The 16,352-nt window shown below is 33.2% G+C and overlaps 1 pseudogene; it reads right to left on the bottom strand.

Annotated features, from left to right (window-relative positions):
• Positions 1–7,029: 7,029 nt before the first annotated feature.
• LOC141595709 (PI-PLC X domain-containing protein At5g67130-like) lies at positions 7,030–8,768 on the bottom strand (annotated as a pseudogene).
• Positions 8,769–16,352: the final 7,584 nt, after the last annotated feature.

The following is a 16,352-nucleotide window of genomic DNA, read 5'->3' as shown; positions in this document are numbered from 1 at the left end:
TTGTAGAAAATAAAAATTAAAGAGGAGGGATGTAACTTGTAAGTATATACCACCCCATTTATTCAGAAGCTTTTAGCAAAATATTCCCAGATAACAGTTAGTTTTGCTGAAGACGGGTCGGAGCAAGTGACGGGTAATGCCACTCACAAAACGGATAGGGGGGACAAAGTGGGGCACCCCCATGTGCTTCCCTCTCTCCTCTATTTGGGCCATTTGTGAGAGGAAATGGTATCCGTCACTCCAAAATGACGGATACGTGCCGTCTTCAATGAGATTTTGTGCCCAGATAATTAGACTGTTACCATCTCGATTACTCGAGATAGTGAATAGCAAAATAAACAAATCAAAGTACTTTAATTAAAATTGTCTAAAAAGGTTTTATTACAAAGTTCCGAAATAATAAACTAAATAAATAATTATTACACACAGCGGATAGACTAGACTCCAGTGAAGGTCGTCATCTCACGCGCCATCCCTCTCCCAGCATTCAGTTTAGCTACTAAACTAGTTTTTGAACCCGTGCACTGCACGGGTGGTAACGAAAAGTATTATTAAGAATAAAAATTTACATATTTTCTTATTTAGTAAAGTAAATAACTAAATTTTAGATAAATTTACTTTGTCTACTCATACACTTTTGATAATTTATGTTGCTTAATTTATTTTTTCTTTACTTTTTAACTTATGAGAGATAAAATCTAAAAGGTGAACATAAAATTATTGGTCGATTTCATAAACTATCTATCAGGCAATATGCACTTAATTTTACTCATTATTGTACACATACTTTTTGGGTCATATTATTCCTCTTCCTCTAATCTCCTCTCCCTTCTCCACCCCCTCTCTCACCCATCATCGCCTGGACATCTGGAAGCAGCATTCACCATCACTGACCGACTACTCTGAGACCCACCAGCACACCCTCCACCATAGTGGTGACTCAACCCAACACCTCAAACCACGACGTTCCTCTCAACCTTCTATCACCCCCCCTCCCCAGACTAACCACCACTCTGCAATTCATATCCTACGCCCGTCCTTCGACTATCCTACCCCATCTTGCCTCAACAATCCCCCTGCGCCTTGTACATCCACATTTGATTTTATTCAAGCTAAGCCCGTAGATAAATCAGATCAAGTGTCCTTAACGGTTCAATTGACAATTTTTAATACACACTTCATATTAACTATTTCAAAAATAAATGATTAATTATTAAATACTCCCTTGTAAATATTTGATTCTGCAGAAGACTTTTTTTTTCGTTAAATTGTTGTTGAGTGCACAGGTATCTAAAATGACATGACAATAATACATTAAATATGTTTAAGAAACAAAATAACCTGATTCGAGTTAATATGACTTTATGAGTAATATCACAAAAATTTCGGAGAGATAGTCTCTCAATAGCGTTATTGAGAGACCTCTCACATGATGGGGTGAGGGACCCACAAATTTTTTTTTTTCCCTATTATGTCTCCCACTAAATTAGTGGGAGACGGCCTCTCATGAAATCTACTGAATATATCTTATCTAATATAACCTGACCTAGTTCTTCAGGAGGACTGTTAATGTATCCTCCTTAGCCAATAATAAGTCTTCGTGCTAATACTTTCCTTATCTTTACCATTATATTTATATCTTTTAATTGGAGACTAGTGTAGTTCCCGTGCTATAGCACGGTACTTTTTAGATTATTTTATAAAGAGATATTATCAATTAAATTATTTGCATAAATGAAGTATACTTTTAATTTAATGTTATAATCTACTAAATATAATATTAATAAGAGGTTGAAAAAAAAGTTTACTACCATAAGAAGACCTTTTAAGTTAAGTTATTTTTTTACTATTAAAAATAACACAATAATTTTATACCATTACATGCAACTAATTTATGACACTAATAGTACAATTATTAAGTTAGTTGTATAATTTTATTAAAACGCGTATTGACCTTAAAACGAAAAGCAGTAAAAACTATTCCTTGCGTCGAAAAAGACGATTTACGAATTATTAAAATAATGTTTTCACTTTTATATTTCTAATAGAAAATACATAAGTGATTTTACATCCTTCAAAAAATAGTCCATATTACTAAGACAAAAATTTACATAATAAATAACTGATGATTTCTTACAAAAGAAGTAACATATAAATATAATACTTAAATTTAAATTACGAAATCAAGTTAACTCATCTAGCTTATAATATGACAATGTAGAGTCCAAAATTATGGGCTATTAATAACTTTTACTTTGATAGATGAGATAGAAAAAGTGGGCTACGTATAAGGTTCACAATTTACAATCTATCAAATTTTATTGTGTTAGTAGTATCCAGAAAAATAGGCCCGATTAAGAAGAAGTCTCTTTAGGCGGGAAAACTAAGAGAATTTTTATTCTCTTAGTAGTAGGGGGGATGAAAGCTTCTTATTAGTTAGGGAGGACCACACAATGGTCCTCATGTAGGACCTAAGAACTTCCGTAGGACCTAACTTGTCTATCACAAATTGATATTATTACACGGGACGACCAAAGGTAAAGATAAGTTGCATAATACCTTTCTCCATTTTCATATAATCTACCCATTTTATTAAAATACTCCACTCATATATTTAATAAATGAGTACATCATATAAAAACGGATGAAGTATTACTCCTATATATTATCCGTATATATGTCAAAATAAAAGAAATGAATCAAACCCAAACAAAACAATTTTTCTGCTAGCTATGTACCACCCAAACACTACGCACTTTTATTCTCGTTTCATCACATATCAGTATATAAATTGTATATAGACAAATGTTATTTTTAAACTATTTTCTATTTATGCCCTTTTATAATATATTTAAATATTCGGTTGTCATACTAAGCTTTTTTTTATCGACACATCAACACACAACATTAATTATGGAACTTCTTATTTTTTTTCAATAGTAAAAGTTTCATACTTTTTATGTGGTCCTCTCTTCTCTCCTTTTCATAACATGAAACTGGTTTCTTACAGTTTCATACTTTCATATAAGGAGCTCCTGATTTTGTAGCTCAATATTTTAGAAGCTCCTTATAATCTCTTCATTGCTATCGCCCTGGTTTTATTTTGTTACCATGTACCATGTACCGAGTAATAGAATACTCACAAAAATATAAAAAATAATTATTAAATGATGTTAAAACGATAAGGTTAAAAAAAATTGTCTAATCCAGGTCCTACAAATTTCTATAAGCTTCTACTCCATCTTTGTTTTTTTTCCTTTAAGAAACAACAATTTTTGAGTATGACGGTTGTACCCGTGTTTTTTTTTTTTAACCAAAAGTGACCATTATGTTATAAATAGCAACCACTTTAACATAAATAGTGAACAATTTGAAAAAAATGGTCATTTTTTTTAGTAATATACTGTAAAAAGCGAGTCACTATTGAAAATAAAAGGTCACTTTTTTTATTGCCGCGCATACGATGGTCATAGAATTTGCGCTTCGAAAATTAGTCTAATTTACACCCTATTATACGGAGTTTTGCCCCGTCTAAGTTTTTGTTTTCAAAAAATTAGCCATGTAAATAATAAATATTACATACACATAGCATTTAAGAATTTGAATATTTTACGACCAATAAACATTAATTTAACTAAGAAAAAGGAACACTTGCAACATGTTTTTGCCGTATTATTTTGGGCTATCTATTCTACTTTCTGCCCATTTGATTGTAAAAATCTTACAAATAATATAGAGTAATAATATATGATGAGGCGTTGAGTTTATAAAGATACCATATTAAAGTGAGGTGAAACTTAATAACAAACCTCGACATTTATCTGATGAACCTTGTACCACCAAATTGAATTTTGAGTGAGAAATCTTACTGAATTTGATAAATATTTTATCATTTATTATACTTAAATGATGGAGGAATACAAAATAAAAGTATAAAAGTGATTGAAAGACTATTCCTAATTTCTTCAAGTTGATTTGGGCGATATCTTTGGAGATAATTTTAATAAATTATTTTAATAATATTCTGTTTAACCGAAACTTATATATTTGTATAAAATGATAAGATCCCGGATTTGAAGGGGTTGGATATAAGGTGTAAACGAAAATTATTGCCGTTATTAAAGTTTGAGATTCCGTATTATATGGCTAATTGATGACTTGATTTGTTAGTTTGTATAAATGGATAGCAATTACACCGTATATATATTTGAATAAAATGTTAAGATCCTGGTTAATTAAATTATATATCGTATATCAAGGTGTATAATATGATAATATCCCTGATTATGTTTGTTACCTTAATTAGAATATTTAATCTACATTTGAAATTATTGTTATTGTCATTTCCTAATATGTATTAGGAAAGTTATTTAATAGTCTTAGTATTTTGAAAAATTTGTTATTCAAGCTTCACGATTAAGCCATTAAACATATTGATATCTATCATTATAGACACGAGTCTTCAAATATAAAATCCAACACCGGTGTTTCTAAAATGAAATTGATATGAGCGGGGTTTTTAAACTAACATGATAAATATTTGAGATCAATTGAAAAATATAATTAGAAATGTAATTCGTTAGAATTAGAATTATTTCATAATCATCATATTATAGTCTCATTTAATATTCTTAACTAACCATTTTATGAGAAATAACTTGATTTATATAACCATAGCAATCAGTCTAAAATCCCGAATTTTAAGTAAGATTTTTAGATGAAAATATATAATCTCTAAATTAAGAATTAAGTACCGGATTTCAACTTTCAAGTAAGCGCTTTTCTAATCTAGGAAATATTTTGATTTTTTTCCTATTTCAAAAAACCAAGAACTAATACTTGAGTAAATCACATGCTAATACGGAGTATTAAATTGTGAAGCCAATTGAATGCTCTAATTAATGCTCTAAAAGTAACATGAGTTTTTTATTGGCAGAAAAGAATAATTCAATATATACAAATATTTCATCTTTAAATTAGAGATTTCACACAATATCGTTTTAAAAAGTGAGACGTAATATTATTGATTCTGTGATAATGTGATGAAAATTTTCTCCTATAATGTTAACAGTCTAACACAATATCGTTTATGTGAATATTAATTTTCCTTATTTAATGATGATAATAATAATTTTCCTGTATAATTATTACTATAATCATAATCATTCTAATTCTTTCTCTTCTATATCCGTATTATGAGAAAGAATCAATCAATAATCATGCTTTTACGTGATTGCCACATTTCTAAGATTTGAATATATGTTTTTTTCGTAATTAATTAATTAGTATACATATCATGATTAATATATTGAAATTTTGGACATTTTTTTTTTGTAGAATGACGTCTCATTTCGTTGCGAATTACACGTGGCATTTAAATAGTGAATGGCACGTGTTTAAGTATTAGATTGATGGCTTCAACTTTAATATAATATATAATATAATAGTAGTAATAATAATAATATATGATGATATGATAATATAATCCCGGATTTTATGGTTGGGATAAGAGATTGTATTTTCTATATAGTTAAGAACTTAAAATTATTTCTTGTACGCAGAGGAAAAAAAAAGAACACTATAATCATATAATTATTAATGCATTGTAAAATTCAAGATGAACAAAGAATTATTATTTGAAATCTAGAAAATATATGGGAAATGATGAAAAATAAGCTAATTATATGGGCAATGAAGATCACATGGGAAGGAATATTCTAGTTAATATTTGAATGTAAAGATATCATGCGAGATTTTAGGTAAATTGCTCAACAATATTATTGATTTGATTGTATTTCCATATTTGAGTTTTTTTTTTTTTTTTTTTTTGGTCTAAACCATCCGGTAATCCGAACCACATTGGGCCGACTAATCCGGATTTCGGGGCGTGTCCAAGGATTACGGTATTTAAACCCCTCCCAATCGCAGTTGTGGGGGATCATTTCCATATTTGAGTTGAATATAAATGATAAGTGATTTTTTTATTTACGGCAATATCACCAAGCATATGACCACCATGCATATGACACGTGTTAGTTAATTAGGCATATGACACGTGTCAATAAAATAGGCAGTCGGTTTCTACTTTAATATAATATATGATTACCCGTTTATTTTAACCTGCTCTTCATTTAATTGGAAATCATTAAATAGATCTACACATGCGACCATCAATTAAAGCAGGTGACAATTTTATTTTTGTCATGAGAAACATAACACTGTTAACAATTGGTTGAGCTAAGCAATTTAAATGACAACTAGTATAACACCCGTGAAAATTCACGGGTTGTTTATGATTTTAGAAATTAAATTTGTTCACTAAATTTGTGAATGAATGTAATACGATTTATCTACTCGTTATAAATATACATTTATTACATCTATATATAGTTTTGACGTACCCGCCGCACACACCATATTTTATTTTATGTGAAATACAATTGTGTTTACTTGTCTAATTTATACATTTTTTTGAACGATTAATTTATACATTTAGTATTTATGATATACGGAGTATGTTTTTAAAACGTGATTAAGATGAGATTTATCAACCTGATTTGAAGACACATTTATCAACATGAAATAACACAGTCACACTGGCTACGTAGTTGACCTATTTACCATAGTGTCAGGTTGACTAAACTTAAGAAGACCGTCTGTGACTAAAAGCAGCATTAGAATTGAGAGGGTCACACGCAAAAACCCCATCGCAACTTTGAACAAATTTATTCGGATTGTAAAGATTGAGAAGGTTTAATATGATTAATATAGATAAGTTAAAAGGATTACAAGAAGTACAAGGAGTACATATTTATACTAAAACAATTGCTAACTAAATCCTAAATACAAGTTAACAAAAGTAAAGAACTAGATAACTAAAGGCTACAAATAAAGGATATTCTTGACTAACTAGTTTACATAAGAAGAGGAGGGGAAGTAGGAGTAAGTTGTTGGACTTTGTACTATCATTGACATTATAATATCCTTTGTACGGATCGGCAACGCCTTCCCTCTACAAATGCCACTTCACTACGGTACAGTAGTAATATTTACTAGAGGGGGTACCATGCAAGCGTTAAGATCGCCTCGTCTGCAAAGTAATCCTCCATTGAGCATATCCAAAGTTTCAAAGGCCCCTCCTCCTTCACTTCTCTATAGTAAACTTGTATTAGTAAGTTTTTGAGTAACGTAATAGATAAGTGTTTAAAGGTAATCATGTTGTGTTTCATACCTTGTAATAATCAACTGTAATGAAGTTCGCCCAGCGATATTCAGCCGCAACATATCAAGTAAGGAGCATTTCTTTAAGCCTGCCCGAGTTGTCTACACACGAATAATCCTTCGCTGGAAAAGACCATATGTAGTTGACTAACACCAAGGACTTGGATTTATCATCCAGTTGTGACGATTCTCCCCTGTTTTTGGATTGACCGTGTTTCATTCCGTCATTTCCGTCTGCATTGAAAATCATTTTTTAAAAATTGAACAAAAAAAATAAAAAAAAAGGTACGTAATATCCATCACGAGAAGCATGCAATGGTTCATTCTACCGTTCTAACCTCTCAAGAGAAGCATGTTTTTCAAACGTCTCCACTCTTATCATATAGTATAAAATGTAATACTCCTCTATTTTTTTTCTAGTCTACTATCCCTTATTGTTAATTACATACTTTACAACAGAGTATAATCAAGAGACTTTGGCCCTATGCTTATTAGTCGAGTTCGAAATAACCTATACCCCTCTCATCACCTAGCGACATCATCATAACCCTCCCTTACCTTCAAACTTAGAATGCTTTGAAGAATGAGCTTAACCATCAGTCTCATGATTTGTTGGAGGAGGTTGGCCACAAAAGAGTTATTCATCTTCTTAATCTCGTTCGATCCCGGAAGTCTTTTGCCCATAGGTATAAGGCAAATGGATATACAAATATAAAAGATGAAATAAATTGTAAATAGATTAGATTAAGAAAATGCAAAACTTACATTGGTTTTCAACCATGTAATCCCATTGGTATGCAATCCCTTTCGTGATTTGTTTGGATTTCATTGATGTAAACACGATCAATCTTTGGTTGTTTGCAACCATGTCGGAAACGAAAGGCCAATCTTGACCTCCAAGTGGCATTTTTGTGATCGGAAACCAATATTGCATGAGCCCGACTTCATGGAAGACGTTGGTCAAACCGTTTGGGGCTTCGACGTAATCTTCTAAGATCAGAGTTAAAATTTCCGTCGGATTTGCATATAGAAATGACTCGATCTCCCTCATGGCATTGATTGCAGGTTGCTCATAACAAACATTGATTTAGAGTTCTATGTTAAATAATTAATTTTAGAATATATAACAAGGGGCCCGATCAACAACTAACTCTTTACAAACTTGTGTATATATTTATTGAGATTTAAAACGATGTTTCTATAGCATAAATTATATCTAGTGGTGCATGATTAAGCATTCAAATGTGACGTGCTTATTATATTTTCGGAGAATACTTCAAAGACCAATTATTATCGACATTAAAAAGGCTTCAAATTGTAATGGCTTGATTCAATGTTTAATGGAAAATTGATGTTATGACTTCAAATTGTAATGGCTTAATTAAACATTGGATCAAACACATTTTCATATATAGTATCTAATTGAAAGGATTGTATTTTCCACTATGCAACAACTCATACACAATGTTATTTGCTTTTAGGTGACAACTAATTTTATGACCCGTGAAACTCACGGAGTTTTCCGTTTCTTTTGCGTGTTTTCCCATGTTTTTAGGGTTAAATAAAGTCAATTAGTTTATTGTAAAACGGTTTTATATAAAACCAGAAATTAGAGTAATATATAGTGTATAATGTATAATATATAGTATATAGTATATAATATATAGTATATAGTATATATATATATATATATATATATATATATATATATATATATATATATATATACATAGAGAGAGAGAGAGAGAGAGAGAGAGAGAGGAGTTCTAATGAGTCCAACATGTGTCATTGAGTCCATAAGTCCCTCTAAGGGCCATTGGATGGACTTAATGGATGGTTGAGATGAATTTGATTAAGGGCTATTAAAAAGAAAAGGTAAAAAATGTGGATGGTTGGATTGAGATGGGTGGTTGAGATTGAAAATTACCAAAAAAAAATTACCACTAATCAAATTTCTATACACTAATTAATTTTTCTTTCTCTCTCTAGCCCCTAATTAATCAGTTTTGAGTTTCAGATTTCAGAAGTGTAAATGTAATGTTGTATGAGTTTTACAAGTGTAAATGTGATATTTTACGAGTGTAAATGTAACATTTTAAGAGTGTAAATTTGATTTTTGTGATTTAAATTTTGAATTTATATAATTTTAGCATTTTACAAGTGTAAATGTGATGTTTTACGAGTGTAAATGTAACATTTTAAGAGTGTAAATTTGATTTTTTGTGACGGAAATTTTGAATTTATATAATTTTAACATTTTACAAGTGTAAATTTGATGTTTTACGAGTGTAAATGTAACATTTTAATAGTGTAAATTTGATTTTTTGTGACGGAAATTTTGAATTTATATAATTTTAACATTTTACAAGTGTAAATTTGATGTTTTACGAGTGCAAATGTAACATTTTAAGAGTGTAAATTTGTTTTTTTTTTTGTGACCGAAACTTTGAATCTATATAATTTATTAATTTTAACATTTTACAAGTGTAAATTTGATGTTTTACGAGTGCAAATGTAAAATTTTAAGAGTGTAAATTTGATTTTTTGTGACGGAAATTTTGAATTTATATAATTTTAACATTTTACAAGTGTAAATTTGATGTTTTACGAGTGTAAATGTAACATTTTAAGAGTGTAAATTTGATTTTTTGTGACGGAAATTTTGAATTTATATAATTTTAACATTTTACAAGTGTAAATTTGATGTTTTACGAGTGTAAATGTGGTGTTTTATGAGTGTAAATGTAGTATTTTAAGTGTAAATTTGAAGATTTTAGAGTGTAACTTTGGTCCTTTGAGTGTGACTTTGATCCTTTATAAGTGTAACTTTTGTCCTTTAAGAGTAAAACTTTAGTCCAACTACCAAAAAACACCACCGTCGTCGTCCTCCACCACCAACTCATATCCACACAAAATATAAGTGCAAATCTATATAATTTTAACGAGTGTAAATGTACAGATATACAAGTGTAAGTGTAAAGAAATGTGAGTGTAAATGTAAACAAATACAAGTGTAAATGTAAAGAAATGTGAGTGTAAATGTAAACAAATACAAGTGTAAATGTAAAGAATGTGAGTGTAAATGTAAACAAATACAAGTGTAAATGTAAAGAAATGTGAATGTAAATGTAAAAAAATAAAAGTGTAAATGTAAAGAATATGAGTGTAAATCTAATAAATATGAGTGTAAATTTAAAGAAAGACCAGATCTGAAAAATGAAAAAGGAACCCAACAAAACCAGATCTGAAAAAAATATATAACAAGACGATTTTTTATATGACGAGATTTGAAAATTTATAAAACAAACACCCACCTTTTTATGTTATTAAAACACCATTTTCTCAAAAAAGAAAAAAAAAAGTAATCAAGTCACGACAACAAACACAAACAATAAAAGAAACCATTATAAACACAAACAAACCCATCAACCTACCACCAACCTTTAAATAAAAAAGAAAAAAGAATAAAAGAAGAATAAAACAACTGAACAACACTGGAAATCATCTTCAAACCATTATAAACACAAAACAAACCAATCAACAAATTAATACCTACCACCAATCTTTATATATAATAATAATAAAAAAAAAAAAAAGAAAAAAGAAAACCACGAACACTGAACATCTACATCAAATAGAACAAAATACATCAAAAATCAACAAATTAACGTTTTTTTTTTTAAAAAAAATCAGTTTTAAAAAAATAAAAACTCAGATTTAGATTTAGAAATACGAGGTGACGGTGGCGGCCATGCTCATATTTGGCCGAGGAGGTAGGTGTTTGTGGGTGACGGAAATAGAGGAAGAAAGGAGGGAGTGGCTGTGATGTGCGGTGGTTTCAGGGGTCATGGGTGGTGCGTGGTGGTGGGGTGGTAATGTGTCTGGTGGGCTGAGGTAGTGTCGGGTGGAGGTACGGTGTTGTTGTGGGCGGTTGTTGGAGAGAAAGAAGGCGGTGGCTAGTGAAGTGGTGGCGGTCGTGGAGTTGGTTTGCGGAGGAGCAATGTCGCGGATCTGGTTGTGGGTGAGAGGTTGGTGAGGTTGTCGTGGGGGTGGGGGTGAGGTCGCGGACCTGGTGGTTGCGTAGAGCGGTGTTGGTGATGTCAAGTACAGGGAGGTGGCGGTGGGGCGTGGTGGGTGGTGTCGGTGTGGGTGAGGTGGTCTGTGAAGGTGGTTATGGTGAGGGTGGTTGTCGGTGAGGGTGAAATTTTTTTTATTTTTGGGGGTTTTGAATTATTTGAGTTTTTTAGAGAGAGGGGAGGAATGATATTTGTGAGATAAGAGAGAAGTGGAGGGAGAAATAAATGTTATATAGTGAATTAGTTTGTAATTAGGTGATTAGTGAGGGTAGAGAGAGAGAGAGAGTGTGTGTTAGATTAGCTTTAATCCCTTATTTTACCATTAATCCCCTCTTTTTCCCCTTCAATCTCAGCCTTCCATCCTATCTTTTCAATGGCTCTAAATGGGACTTATGGACTCAATGATTTAAGGTGGACTCATTAGATCTCATATATATATATATATATATATATATATATATATATATATATATATATATATATATATATATATATATATATATATATATATATATATATATATATATATATATATATAGAGGAAGGATCAAGTGAGTCCACCTTAAGTCATTAAGTCCATAAGTCCCATTTAGAGCCCTTAGATTGTGAGGATGAATGGCTAAGATTACACCAAAAAGCAACTTATAACATTAAAATAATATGTAGACTAATTACCTCTCTCCTTAGGCTATTAGACTTACTGTTCATTTTGCATGTATGTTTTCTCATCAGTCACTTGCACGTTATTCAACTTCCCTCCACTTGATCATACAACCTCCTCATAATTTCAAAAAACCGTCCTTCCTTATTCCTGTCTTTCATCTCACATTTCTTCATTTCTTTTCTATTCCTTACTGTTCCATTCTCTTGCTTACCAAATACAACAAATCCATTTCTTTTCTGTATTCTATCGCATTCAAACCCTTGTAGTTCCTATCTTTGTTTCTTTACCTCAGCTTGAAGGTAATTCATTGATCATCCTTTATTCTTTTCTTTGTTTAAATTTTTTTATTTTGCAATTTATGCTTGAGTCGTAATTGTTGTATTGCGTGTTTCAATTTTATTGTGTGTTTCAATTTCTGTGATTTTATTGTGTGTTTGAATATTTAATTAAATTCACAGTGTAAATCTGAATTGATGGGTAGTGACAATGTATTTGTTAGGGTTTTAATCGAGCCTGTTTTTGGGGATTGTAAATGTGATGTAATTGGGATTGTGAATGTGAGGACTGACCCAAGTGTAAATGTGAACCCAAAAAAGTGTAAATGTGAACAATCAGAAAGTGTAAATGTGAGGATAGGAGAAGTGTAAATGTTATCAAATAAAGCGTAAATCTGACTCAATTGGAAGTGTAAATGTGAAGATATTCAAAGTGTAAATGTGAGGATAGAGTAAGTGTAAACGTGAACACTAAAGCGTAAATCGACAAAAATGGAACTGTAGATGTGAAGATAATGGAAGTGTAAATGTGAGTTTAGGAGAAGTGTAAATGTGAACAAATAAAGGGTAAATCTGACTAAATTGAAAGTGTAAATGTGAAGATACTGGAAGTGTAAATGTGAGTGTAGGAGAAGTGTAAATGTGAAGAAATAAAGCGTAAATCTGACTAAAGTGGAACTGTAAATGTGAAGATAATGAAAGTGTAAATGTGAGGATAGAGTAAGTGTAAATGTGAACAAATAAAGGCTAAATCTGACTAAACTGGAAGTGTAAATGTGAAGATAGAGTAAGTGTAAATGTGAATAAATTAAGTGTAAATGTGAACAAATAAAGAGTAAATCTGTCTAAATTGGAAGTGTAAATGTGAAGATACTGGAATTGTAAATGTGAGGATAGAGTAAGTGTAAATGTGAACAAATAAAGGGTAAATCTGACTAAAGTGGAAGTGTAAATGTGAAGATAATGAAAGTGTAAATGTGAGTGTAGGAGAAGTGTAAATGTGAATAAATAAAGGGTAAATCTGACTAAATTGGAAGTGTAAATGTGAAGATACTGGAAGTGTAAATGTGAGGATAGAGTAAGTGTAAATGTGAACAAATAAAGGGTAAATCTGACTAAAGTGGAAGTGTAAATGTGAGGATAGAGTAAGTGTAAATGTGAATAAATAAAGTGTAAATGTGAACAAATAAAGGGTAAATCTGACTAAAGTGGAAGTGTAAATGTGAAGATAATGAAAGTGTAAATGTGAGTGTAGGAGAAGTGTAAATGTGAATAAATAAAGTGTAAATGTGAACAAATAAAGTGTAAATCTGACTAAATTGGAAGTGTAAATGTGAAGATCTTTGGAAGTGTAAATGTGAGGATAGAGTAAGTGTAAATGTAAATGTGTAGACTGTTATAGGTTGTGACATCTTGTGCATTTCTTATGTACTTTTTGTTCCTGATTCAGATGGTATCTGATGGAGAAGTACCTGGAGGTGAACAACAACCAGAAGTTACCCCTACTGTTTCCGTCAAGTGTCGCCCCAACCGGCTTCACAAGCTTATTGGTAAGCTTAACATTGCCCAACGAGAGCGTACGAGAGGATTGGATTTGGGGGTCGCTTCATCTTAAACTCGAAGTTTCCGCTTTCACATGTTCTGAATTTCTTTAGGCTTTTAGCGATGGTTCTCATGTTTTCAGGGCGTCGGAGTTGAAGGAGTTTATGGTTACTAAGTACGATGTCTATGACTGTTTCATGTTACCTGTTGGTGAGAGAGAGATGGAAATAGTACCTACTGGACACATGCCTGGTGCTAAAGATGAAAAATATGTGCGCATAAAACAACTGTGGCGCAAAAAGTTCAAAGTGAAATCAAATTCTGATTCTATTCCTTTAGGAGACGTCTTCAATTATATTGAGTCAGAGCAATTCAAAGATGGAGGCGATGAATTCGCCTTTGTTTGTGCTTCTTAGCATTTCATCATTCCTTGCGCCGACATTGAACAACGGCATTGAAATCAAACTTTTGAAAGTGGTTGAAGATGTGAGTGCCATACCGGAGTATGACTGGTGCTCGTATGTATTGGAATGTCTAGCTAATCTTGCGCCGAGAGGCTCGCAACGTGCGATCACATCCGCTTGGTTGTATCCCTTTCCTTATGATTACTTATTTTCAGCGGTATGATTACCGTGGCAAGAGTTGCCCAGATGGCCTTCCACTTATTCAGCATTGGGATCTGAAAACTCTATCGAAGAGGTTAAAGGATGAGCTGGACGTGGGTCCACTGGGTCGTCTAACTTTGTCGAAGGTGATGTACCCGCGATGTCAAAACAAGACCCCTGATGAGAAGGACACTGGTAATACGATGTTGGCTATAGCTGGCGTGCCCAAGGCGCCATTGGCAAGCCCTACGCCTCTTCTGATTTCAACGTCGGGTACATCACCCGATAAGAAGTTTATTCAGATTGAACTCCCTCCCGGTGTTGAAGATGACGATGAGTTGAAAGCTAGGGCTGTAGATGTAAGATTTATGTTATGAATGTTTAATTAATCGCATATTTTTATTTAATATATACATATATATATATATATATATTGAGCAGGTATATTTTGTGTATCTAGAGTCTTAAATCTTTTTTTGTTACCAACTGTAGGGTGTACACGAGTGTACTTGAAGATTCAAAGGAACGTTGTGGCCTTCTATTCTGGTATACGGATGCAAATTTGAAATGCTTAAGAATTTAACAACGGGTGCTACTTCTTCAATCGATCTTGTTCGTCACAAGCGACGCAAGCTTTTTTGAAGGAGCAAAGGTGAAGGAATATGTTGAAGAAGTTGGAAATTTAGCTTCCCAAATGAAAAAGTATAATGATAACGCTCCCTCATTGTCAGATGTTGGGAAGGTGGCCAAGAAAAAAACAAAGGCAAGCAAGAAAAAAAAAGACCAAGGCTCCTAAGTTCGAGTTTACGCCTTGTAGAGCCTCGTATCACTTGCAGAAGATTCGATTTGGGTGATAAAGCAGGTGATGCGGCGATGTCGAGGTAATGGAGACCGCTAATTTCTACAACACCGCTGAACTTAACGAAGCTTTGTCGACGAGAGAGGAAGAGGAATGCGGGCTAGATTTAACCGACGACTTGACTCAATACACCGATCGACGTGATTCTAGAGAAAATTTATAGCCCGGATGAAGTTGAAGAAGCGTACACAAAGTCCTCATTGAACGAGGAGCAGGAAAGTTTGGGGGGGAAGTGCGACACTAGTGGTGGCCCAGAGAAAGTCAAGATGTTGTTGAAGTGTAAGTCGAAGCAACGAATAAGGGTGATGCGGATGTGGTAGGTCATCAATGAAGATGGTTCATCTTTGATTCAACTAAAATTTATTTCGATCGCCGATATTGATAATGCGCTGCAAGGTTTGGCAGATGTTGGGGATGGTGGCGGTGAAGCGGCAGAGGGCTGCGTACAGGTAGGTGAGGATGAGATTGTGCAGGGTATGGATATGGAGCTGGCTCAAGAACAGGGGCCTGTTTCTGGCGAAGGGGAGCCGTCTTTTTCAAAAGTAGTAAACAAGGTGGGTGCGGATGTGGTAGTCCCGTCAATTGAAGATGGATCATCTTCATTTGAGTTGAAATTTATAGCGACAGCTGATATCGATAACGCGCTGAAAAAGTTGTCAGACAGCGGTGACATTGAAGTGGCACAGGGTGGTGCACCGATCCCGGGATGAGGTCGCATGGCGGGGCATGGACATGGAGCCGTCCCAAGAGCAGGGGCCCTGTCGCGGGCCCGAACCACTCGTGGTTGGACTAGTGCCTGGTGAGGGTGTTGATGCTAGCGGTGCACCGGGAGTGGAACAGCCCGTTGACCGACACCAAGTCAGTGGTACGAAAGCACCGGATGGTGAGCCTGGCGTTGTTTCGACCACAGTGCGTGAAGATGCATCGCAAGAAGGTTTAGAGATTGGTAGTGGCATGGTCAACGAGGAAGGTGAGGGCCCTACTGAACAACCTGGTTGCCCTGGTTCATTTCAGAATGATGACAAGCCCATGGATGTTGCAGAGGGTTCAGATAAGGTTATTGTTGAAGCACCCTCCTCCGAGTTTAAGTTGCCGGAATTTCAGTGTACG

This window comes from Silene latifolia, chromosome 8 (assembly GCF_048544455.1).
Source record: "Silene latifolia isolate original U9 population chromosome 8, ASM4854445v1, whole genome shotgun sequence".
NCBI lineage: Eukaryota > Viridiplantae > Streptophyta > Magnoliopsida > Caryophyllales > Caryophyllaceae > Silene > Silene latifolia.
The sequence above is the reverse complement of the archived record's forward strand: the minus strand, read 5'-3'. Positions and strand labels throughout refer to the sequence as shown.